At 29.9% G+C, this 11,225-nt stretch overlaps 1 long non-coding RNA gene across 1 annotated transcript; it reads left to right on the top strand.

Annotated features, from left to right (window-relative positions):
- Window positions 1-457: 457 nt before the first annotated feature.
- LOC148285309 (uncharacterized) lies at window positions 458-3,113 on the top strand. Its single transcript, XR_015822441.1, has 2 exons — window positions 458-630; window positions 1,159-3,113. It is a non-coding gene; the product is annotated as an uncharacterized LOC148285309 (long non-coding RNA).
- Window positions 3,114-11,225: the final 8,112 nt, after the last annotated feature.

Below are 11,225 nucleotides of genomic sequence, written 5' to 3'. Positions count from 1 at the left end.
CTAGTTAATTTTTTATAAATTTATACAATAAAAATACCATTTATTATTTGAGAATGTTTTTTTAGTAAGTTTTTCGCCTTTTCTCTAACTAAATCCAGTAACCATTTTATTACAAATTTGTTTAATAGAATTTGGGTCATGGTTTTGCAATGTTCAAGTAACATATTGAATATTTTGGGGGCCAGAAACCTGAAATTTCTTTGCCCGAAATTAGAATTTGTGGTAATTATATGAATACCAGAAACTTAAAAGGGTGTAAGTGCCATAAATAACGAAATTGATTTTATTTAAGAAATGGATAGTATGTGCCAAGGCCAATGTCCTACAGAAGGGTATAAATGCCATTGTAGTACAAATAATATTTTATAAAAAATTCTAAAGATGGCGTTGGTTGTAAGTACCAACATCTGTTTTCCTTTAAAAGGTGTTAAGTGCCATCGCCAGTCATATGCTATTTGTATCAAAATGGTTGACAATGAACCGGTCTCTGTGAATAGTGGTGGCGTTAAAAGACGTAAAAAGGGGGAAAAAAGTGCCCAAGTGGCCCGAAAGAAGCTAAAAGATTCTGGACAAGAATATTTTACATCCAATAGAAAGTTGATTCCTGCAAAACGACCCCCAAATCAAGAGGTTTGTACATTGTTTTAAATCTTCACCGGTTGTCTCTACTAGATAAAATGTCACTCATCATGCGCTAGGGATGTGCCAACCTGTAATTTTCTGCCAACCATGACATAGTTTAAATGGAGTATTTGTATTGAATTCAATTTTTTAAATCTCCCGGTCAGAGGTATTTGGGTGAAACTTTATTTTTACTTGTTTTTAGGAGAGCAAAAAAAAGAATTTAAAAATATATTTTTTATTATAAATTCGTTTAAAGATAATTAAACCTTAATAATTATATTTTCATGGATATTTTCGTAAATATTATTATTAATGTGTAAATAACTATGTTAACGGCATATCAGAAAATAAGTTACGCCCTAATGATTGCAACCGGGAGAAATTACTATATCATTATTACACTCCACCACATTTAGTTCCTCTAGTTTAGTTTCTACTGAGTGATAGATATTGACCCTAAGTCCCTAAGATACGCCCACGGTTGCGTACCTATATTATCTATGTTGCTTTCATTCACTTCATTTTTTATTTTAGTGTATCTGCAAATGCAGCTATAACTGCAAAGAAATACCTTTCGAACAAAAGATGTCATTGTTCACGGAATTCTATGCGTTAAAAAACAATGAAAAGCAATCTTCTTTTCTGATGGGATTAATCCATTTGACAGAAATTAAAAGAAGAAGGCATGGAACCTATGAATCTCCTGCTCTAAGTAGGCGACAATGCACCGCATATTATATGCTTCCAGATGGCAAGGGAAATGTTGTCGGTGTGTGCAAAGCAACGTTCATGAACATTTTTTCCCTTTCTCCAAAAAAGATTCAAGTACTACTCGATAAAAAGAAACAAGGACATACAACCTACTTGGAATCAAGAGGAAACATCAATAAGAAAAAACGAAAATATTCAGACGAAGATGAGGATGAAATTAAACAACATGTAAATATGTTTCCCAGACTTGTAAGTCATTATGGTCGAGCGAGATCAGAGAAAGAATACTTAAGTCCAGATTTAAATATACATCGTTTGTTTAAAGCATTTAAGATATCTTTTCCGGAGTCAAAAGTCACATATAAGTTCTACTCTAAAATTTTTGGAAAGGAGTTTCCGAATTTAAAATTTGGCCAGAAACGAACTGATACATGTGCAACGTGCGACCTCTATGTTGCTAAAATAAATGCCGATCCATCTAATAAAACAATACTGAAGAATCAACTTGAATTACACCATCGAAAAGCAGAAAAAGCAACAAAACAGATGTCACTTGATATAAAAAAATCACAGATGCCGAGTAGTAATATATGCACTGCCGCCATGGACTTGCAACAAGTTTTGCTGACACCAACTTTAACTCATGGGCCCATGTACTATTCGCGACAATTATCAAATTTCAATTTGGGTGTGCATATCGAAAATACCGGTGATGGGTATATGCTTATGTGGCATGAAGCTATTACAGGAAGAGGGGGAAATGCGATAGCATCCTGCATTTACAAAATGTTTTCTAATAATTTTATAAGAAAGGAGAATCTCATCATGTGGAGTGACAATTGTAGTGGACAAAATAAAAATAAAATGATGATATTTTTATGGGCATATCTTGTGTATAAAAAAGTTTTTACATCGATAGAGCATAAATTTTTAATGAGCGGGCATTCATTCCTTAGCTGCGACAGGGACTTTGCTTTAATCGAAAAAAGGAAACGAGTAACACATTCCATTGTTCCTGCAGATCTTGTTGATATGATGAAAAATACTCGTGACAAGCAGCCTTTTAATGTTATTTCAATGACATCACATGATTTCATGGATTTTAAATTGGCTGCCGAAACATTTTTGAATACTACCACAATGCAGATATCGAAGGCTCATCGCTTGAAATTCGTAAGTGATAATCCTTTCGTTGTCAAAATGAAAGAGACCCACAACTCTATGGAGCCCTGGAAAATTGTAAGATTATTGAAGAAGAACAAAAAGTTATCGGATTTAGATAATTATTTCTTACCCATGCTGAATTGCAAGAGCAAAATAACAGAAGATAAGAAAAAAGATCTCAAAAATCTAATACCTTACTTGCACACGGAAGAACATAAACAGTTTTATAATAGAATTTTAGATATACACGATGTTGGGTGCTAAATAGTAATTATACTGAATTATAAATACCATGGGAATTTTCATCGTCGTCACATCACTATTATAGATAGATGAAACAGTGGATGTACCTATTTCTTTATTCTCACTAAGGCACTAACACCTTTATTGCTTTAGAGAGCAGGGCACTTTGGCCCTTTTAAAAGAAACTAACAACGGTACATGAGACTTTCTTTTAAATTATTTGTTTTTTTGATTTTATACTTAGTTTAATATGTCTTTTTTATATATTTTTTACTAAACTACATTAAAATATGCTCTTTTGTTGATTTGGCATAAAAATAAAATAATGTTTTCTTTGAATTATTATGTGTATTTTTAATTTCCCGTCTGCTTTCCTTTTTTGTCCATGGCACATAGAGCCTTTTAAGTTTCTGGTATTCATATATGTTATTAATGAACTATTTAAGACTTCTCCTCGTATTCCCAGTTGATCAATTTTCTGCAACAAGTTAGAGTGGTATACCTGGTCAAAAGCTTTACTAAAGTCTGTGTCGTCGACCTGGTGCATCTTATGAAGTGCACTAGCGATATGATTCTCGTACAAAATGAGATTGGTTACTGTTGAACTCTAGTTATTTAGGGGCGAAAATTTGTTTTAGAAGCATAATTCGCTTATCGAGTAAAAGGTTTTCAAACAATTAAGGAAGAGTATACTGAACACAAATAGGTCTGTAGCTAGATATTTTATCTCAACTATTATTTTTAAATATAGGTGTAATGTGGCTTTATTTCCATGTCAGGAAAAACGTCGGTAGTGAAATCTTATTTAATAAAATTTTGATAGGATGAGCTAATATATGAATACAATGTATAATGTAGACTGAAGAAATACCATCAGGGTCAGCAGATTTTTGTTTATTCAACGATTTGACCAATTTAATCATTGTATAATCAAAAATAGTAAATTTAAGCGATCTATAAGCTCAATTTATTGGTTTTTCATAGTGTTATTCAGAGTAATGGCATCATCAGATTTCAGACTTTATCTTACAGATTACTTGACTTATTATTTAAATATCTCATAGATTAAGTTGTACCGGTACTTTTATTGTTTAAGCTATAAGAATATCTTCAGAAATACTTGGGATCAGTAAGAATATTATCATCAATCTTTTTTAAATAAAACTTTTTTTTTAATCCTTCCTAATCTTATTTAATTGGATATAATCAGTTATTTATCCGGTATTTTTATTTTGTTAACACATAATTTTGTGCAAATTATAAAGTCAACCAAATCTTTGAAATACCAACTTAGATATTTGTTTTTTCTTTGAACTGAAATTTATACAAATTGATCTATATAATTAAAAATATTATTAAAAGCTGAGAGAGTGTCATTTTGATTATGGTCATAAAAGAAACTCTAGACAGCAGGTTCTAAATAATTAAAATTAGTGAATGGTCGACTCTTGAAAAATTTATGTACGCAGTCACTTGTTTTTATAATGGTGGATGGTGGATATTAATGGGTAAAAAGCATATTTAATTAACAATATGTAAGAAAAAATAATGTAAAAAAAACGATTACTTGGGTTGGATATAAAGTGACATTGTGATCGACATAAGAAAACAGCCATGTCTCTAACTATACTCGAGTTCATAGTCAACTTACCAGCTACATTTATATAAATTATTTTCAGTTAGTTAATACTCGGAGAATTATAGTCACCCACTTAAAACATTTGGAGCTTTTCTATAAATGCTTTCAACATCTTCACAATTTTCATTGTAAGGACAAGAATCAGAAGGATATAAACTTTTCGAATAATTAATTTGATACCCTGAATTTCAGCTCAAACGAATAATTGTCCATCACTTTGGTTTTTTTACAGGGAAAAATAGATGATTTTATAATTTTAGTCATACAAATAATCAACCTCCTTCTCTAGACTTCTTACTTGTGTAAATATCACAATCAAGACGGTATATTTTATTGTTATGTTAGCTAAATTTTGATGACTTCATGTTTTTATAAAGCCATGTTTCTAAAAGAATTGCTGTATCATAATTCACTGGAAGGAATATTAGGAATGCCTCGAACGTTTTAATAATACAGATTTTTTGTAGTTTTTTTGTGTAGTTTTTTGAAAGGGTATTCACAATTTTTGTGGAAGAGTCAATATACTTTATGGTAAGATTTTAATCGCCATTAGCTTTTCTGGTTTCTAATGTATTCCTTTTTTCTAACAAGTCTAACATTTTTTTACGCTGTACAGGTGTTTGGTCGAAATACATTTTGAATAACTTTAATTTATTCCTATTTTTAAATCATTCAGAAGCCAATGTCGGGTTTTGTCGGTCAAAGTCGGTCAACTTTGATTGGGTGTCCTGCCCACTGCCATTTTAATTATGCAGCTCGATCTATGATATCCATGACACTGGTTCAGCGCCTATTTCTTCGTTTTTTTATTGTGTCTCTTAGAGATATACCGAGCATCTGTCCTTCCATGGATTGTTGCGTGCATTTTAGTTTCTGGCTACTTTTCTGCGTTACAGATATGGTTTATATTTTTACATAATTCATCGACTTGTATTTTTAAGCATAAAAAAACTTGTTTATTTTCAAAAATATATTGTTTATTGCCGAAAGTAGCCCAACTAAACCTTATTTTTTTTGGCATCTCCGCTTTATGATTATCATCAACAAATTTGATTTTGTGTCCTAGGTATACATTTTTAATTTCAAATAGCTGTAATTAATTTATATTAGGTCAGGACAAACTTTGATGAATCATTTGTTTAGATATAAAAAAAAACTTTTAATGTGAGCTCCTATGTCCATATTTCCTTCCTTTAAAAGTTCTTTATCTCTGTTGAAATATTGGTCATGATTCCTTTCTTTTGAAGACATGAAAATAAATAAGGGTCATTATTGTATTCGATTTATATCCTATGTTTTGTTTTCTACTAACCAAAGTTTTAAAGAATATTATGGTTGCATTCAGTTTTAAAAGAAAAACAAAGTCCTAGGAAGATTTACGACTAACGGAAGGCATATTTTTTTGCCAAGCTTGCAGAATGCTATGAAATATTGTTTGTCACAATGAACTTAAATATTTGCTGGGGTTTATTTATATTATGCTAAGTAAACCGCAACTACTTCATGAAGAAAACAAAACTAAGTTTTAGTTAGTACGTTGTAGAAATTTATATAAATTTACATTTGTTTGAGAAATAAACTTATTGAATTATCTTGACTCGCTTAAAGCACAAGTACGATTATTCTTCAAAACAACAATTTAATAACATATTTGTAAGTAGAAATATTTTTATTTTGAATGAATACATTTTCGTTAATTGTAAATGTATCTTTATTAAGAACAACTAATTCTTGAAATTTAGTTTTGTGTACAAATTCAGTTAAATCGTTTTTGAAGATGGTTATCTACGTACTCTTATTTACGTAGTATAAACTAATTAATACAGATTTTACGTATTTAAGTGATTATATACTTACGCATACACGGAAATATACAATACCAAGCAAAATGATGGAAAGTTTATGATTTCATTGATTACCTTACTATCTACCTGTAAATTATCTATCCAAATACGGAATTAAAAATTATACTTTGTTGTAAGGATTACCACTGATGCATTTGTTATTAAGAGATACCTAAAGTACTTCATTATATTATTTAAAGTACCCGTTTCAAAATAAAGAATTAAATATCGAGTCAGATGTTTGTTCCGAACTCGGCCCTGAATTTATTATTGATCGAATTATATCGAAACTGCATTGAGAGTTTTAACAGAGAAAATTACAATTGATAATTAATATCAATGTAGTTAAATTAACATAATAGATACCCTTGTGGAATATGTTATGTCATTATAAAAACTTTGTACATGGGTGTCGAACCCTACCCTGATAATGGGTGATGGAAACTATTGTTGGCTATGTAAGTAGTTATGGAATAACATGTTTATAATTATTGTTATCATCCGTCAGTACACTATGGTGATTACTGTTGTTATACATATTATATCATAATTGTCTGTGACGTATATGTTTATCATGATTAAAGACTTACTTTTATTTGGTCTTTTTCATTTGCTGGGCAAATAAGTTTGTTGATCTATCATAACCCTTTAAAATTAGCAATATATCTTTGCGGAGTTATTGACAAAAATAGTCTACCCGACACACTGGGACTAAAAGGCCCACACTCGTCACGCTGAGCTAGCCGAGGACATTGAGGTACGATGCGGAGATAACGATGGGTGTGAATTTACCTGCTCATCTATAAGTTTATTTAGCGGTTCTGCACTAGTATTCACACCTGGATAACCCGATGACCATAAGGGTGAAGGTTAGTGACGGCAACGAATCGAGAACGCTTTTTTATATGACTTGAAGCGTTAGACTGATCTTCTTACTTTCATGTAACAAAAAAGATCAAGGTACGATGAAATTGGTGTACCAATGTAGTTCCGTATGCACCATTAGGTCTGGAAAGGGAATGATGATGATGATATTTTGGATAAGTTTCAGCATTTAAAAAAGGAAGGAATCTTATAACGTAGTCAGTAATATTATCATGTAATAAAACTTTGAAGTATAGTTTGTAAATTCAATTAAAACATCTCAATAAGGCTCTGTAGTCTTGTAGCAGACTTCAATCTGTGAAAGGATCGATTTCCGTCTGTCATATCTTGACGTTAATTTTAAAATATGACACAGATTTTCTGTGAAAATATTCTTAGAACCCCTTTTTCAAGTCATTTAGTTCATTTTCTAGTGTCTGACACATTTAATCTTCTTTTGAAAGAAAGTTTTTCATTAAAAAATGTTACCTATTTGAAAAAATAAAAGGAAAATAATATTGCTTTGTTCATTCCAAAATTATCAATAAAAAAATCCAATTAAGAGTCTTTTCAGTTGTTATCATGTACAATAAACCAGAAACAAAAATGTGCTTATTACACGAACACTATTTATTTATACATTCAAAATTATATTCGTTTAAATATAAGTGAACTTATTAAGACTTTTTAGGTTGTGCCCGTTTCACGCCATAATAAATAACAATAAAAATAAATAGTAAAATTAATTAGATTCAAATAAAATAACATGAGATGCAATGTAATATCAATCCTGAGAAACAAGGTATAAGTATTAAATAATAAAATTCCAAAAAATATATTTTAAAAAAAATAATCAGACATGAATATTTAAATATAAATTACACAAATTTAGATTCATACATAATCAAATAAACAAAATAACGGTAAAATAAAGTAATATTGAAAAAAAAAACATAATAGAAGTATCATTGAAGTCAATAGAAAAATTATATACGAGTATATATAAACATAATTGAAATGATAACTAAGATATGGTTTCTAGAAACTCACTCTTCACTGTAGTAATAAATAATATGCTAGATATGATTGAGTTCTAAATAATACATAATGAAAAAACCAAAAAAATAACAAATTATACAAAGAGCAAATAAAGGTAAAAGTATGGAAGGAAAGCAGATTTGTCAATTTTTGCTAGCGATAATCTCAAACTTTTAAAAAATTGACATCCTCGTCCCTATCGATGTGTAGCAACCAATTGCAAACATTTTTCTTAAATACATTGGCACTTGCGGAGTTCTTTATGGCTGCCGAAAGTTGATTAAAAAATTTCGAAGCCAGAAAGGTAAAGTTTCTTTGGGCTAGCTTTGAGTATTTTTTTATTATTATATCTATTGAGTTTTGTGATAAATAAATTTGCATTATTTTAGCATGACTGTATTCAATACAACATGTTTTACAAGATTCAAAAATCATCAATATCAATTTACACGTCTAGTATGCAGTTTCTTGATGATAAAAAATAATGCAATTTCTATATTTAACGATTAAAAGCATTGTTTTTTTGTGCAAAAAACAATCAACACTTATTTCGCATAATGCGCATATTTCCAAAAAAAAAGATTTTTTTAAAGACAGAATCAATCTTAATAACTTCAAAATTAATGATGTTTTTTTGTTAAATGTTTGATAAAGACCTTAAACAATCATAAAGACTAGACGTTAAAATTATTATTTTCATTTATAGAGGACAACTAGGTCACTTTGAGAGTTCAGTTTACAAACATCTCAAATTTTCAAATGTCCTTTATCAATAAATAGGGCATAGTTTTAGTCTAGTGGAATGAGCCAATAGAGGACCAAAATGCTTCGTCCTTTCTTATTAAAGGACAAAGCATTTTGTTGAATTCCCACATTATAGGGACTACTATTTGTTTTAAAATAACAATATATAAGGTCAATGTAATTTATATAATGGAAAATGAAATAATATGAATTATTTTTTTACCGAATTCATCATAATTATATTTTCAAATATTAAAACTATTAATATTGTAGTCAAACGTTTTATTCATCATCATCATTCCTTTTCCGCACCTAATGGTGCACTGCATTGGTACACTGATCGCAGGGTATCTTAATCATTTTTGTTACATGAAGGTAATTTGATCAGTGTCACGTTTAAGGTACCATTCTGGTTAGAAATATTTTACTGTAAAAACACACTTTAAAATAAATATTGATATCAACCATGTCAAAAATCGAACCCGAGACTTCTTGTATGGTAAGCAAACATCCTGACTATTACATCACGAGGCCGACGTATTATTAAATGTCAGTAAATAATTGTACAAAACCATTGTACCTAGTGACTTGATGAAGAGATGGGTTCGTCTCAAAACCCGTAGACTTAGGGAAGTCTTTGATTACATACAATTATTTATAACGTTTAACGTTTTTTTTTATATTCTATTAATTAAAAATAAAATTTATAAATAAGACAAATACAATGACACCGCTTACAGTGACACAACCAAGAATAACCCATGTCTAACTGGGAGCAAACAACAAAAATAATCTATCCCCTATGACCAAGACAGTTAAAATCGATGTATTGGACTTACCTTTTCTATTAATCTTCTATTTAATAATGTTAACATTTTTTTAATCTGGTTTTGGTACAGTGGCTAGTGTTGCAAACTCATGGGTCAGAAGACTGAGATTCTAATCTCACTCTATCCCAACTTGATTTCCATTTTATTATAATACGTTATTCATAACTCGTTGAAAATACCACCAAAATTAAAACATTTGGGTAAATTAAAACAACAGTAACACAAAAACACTTTGAAATATTGAGAAAGGACCTATTTAAAAAAAATATTAATATTTATTTTCATGTGAATAATTTCACGGATAACTTATAAAAACTAAAACGCTTGCCTCTTTCACGATAGTTCCGGGTTAGATTTCTAATAAAATCGTAGCCTTAAAGTCTGGTTTGTTTGCGTATTTTAAGCTCTAGTTTGCGTATTTTAAGCTCTGTTTATCACTATTAAACGACATGTGCGTGTTGTATTGATTAAAAAGTAAAATAAATTATGGTATTTTCAGTTAAATTAAAAAGTTTGTTCTTGTGACCTGCACTGAGCTTTCCTGCAATTCAACGTAGGATTGCTACTGTAAAAATTCTAAAAAGATTGCTAGATGTATAGTTAAAATAATTATATGAACAATACACTACATTACATTACTTTAATTAAATGAAAAAATCTTTCACAAACAGCTTTCAAATAAAAGTTAACAATTTAGGTTGTGGTCTCGTTAGTAGTTATAATATAAGACAAGCTTTGGCCTCTTCTCTATAACAATTTGAATCAAATTTATCAAATCATCATAATTTTTTGCATAAATGGTGTATAGGGCACTGTATTGGCACTCCGATTGCTGCGTATCTTGAACGTTTTCTTAGGCTTTAGGTGCCTGTTCAGGAACAATATTAGATTGTAAAATCACCCTTCAAACAAACATTGCGCGTCCACCCTACCAAAAATCAAACACAGAACCTCAAATTGGCAAAACTTGCCAACTACTTTAAAACGAGGTGGACTTTCAGGATTTTCACCAGATAGTAGCCATAAATTAAAGCTCTTGTTTAGAGTTTTGGGTTTTATTTACACTCAGAACTGTATTATTTGTCCGCCTGGACACATTCAATTATTAAAAGTACTTTTCTAAAGTTATCAAACTCTGCAAATGTTTTATTGTTATGCATGTAAGGGTTTATTTGAAAAATATTTAAACAAAAAAATAAAATTAAAAGACAGTTTTCAAATAATGACTATTCAGTAATTTGATCTGACGCTCATTGGCTTAAAAGTCTACAAATATTTCACTATTTTATTTTGTTAAAAATAGTTTCGTTATAATTAGCCAATACTCTTAATTGAACTTTAAAAATACAGATTTCCTAGCTATGGTGCATGGCAAAGTAATTTCAGGTTTAGCGATGCTTTCCTAGTTTGGAAAAGACAGTAAAAAATGACTAGATAATGACAAATCATTAATTTATACAAGAGTTACCGAAAAACACACTTAAACGAGATCTTTTGATGTCTTTCAAGTAAGCAAAAATGATC

This window comes from Micrasema longulum, unplaced genomic scaffold (assembly GCF_059751315.1).
Source record: "Micrasema longulum isolate JH-2025_06_02 unplaced genomic scaffold, ASM5975131v1 h1tg000042l, whole genome shotgun sequence".
Lineage (NCBI taxonomy): Eukaryota > Metazoa > Arthropoda > Insecta > Trichoptera > Brachycentridae > Micrasema > Micrasema longulum.
The sequence above is the reverse complement of the archived record's forward strand: the minus strand, read 5'-3'. Positions and strand labels throughout refer to the sequence as shown.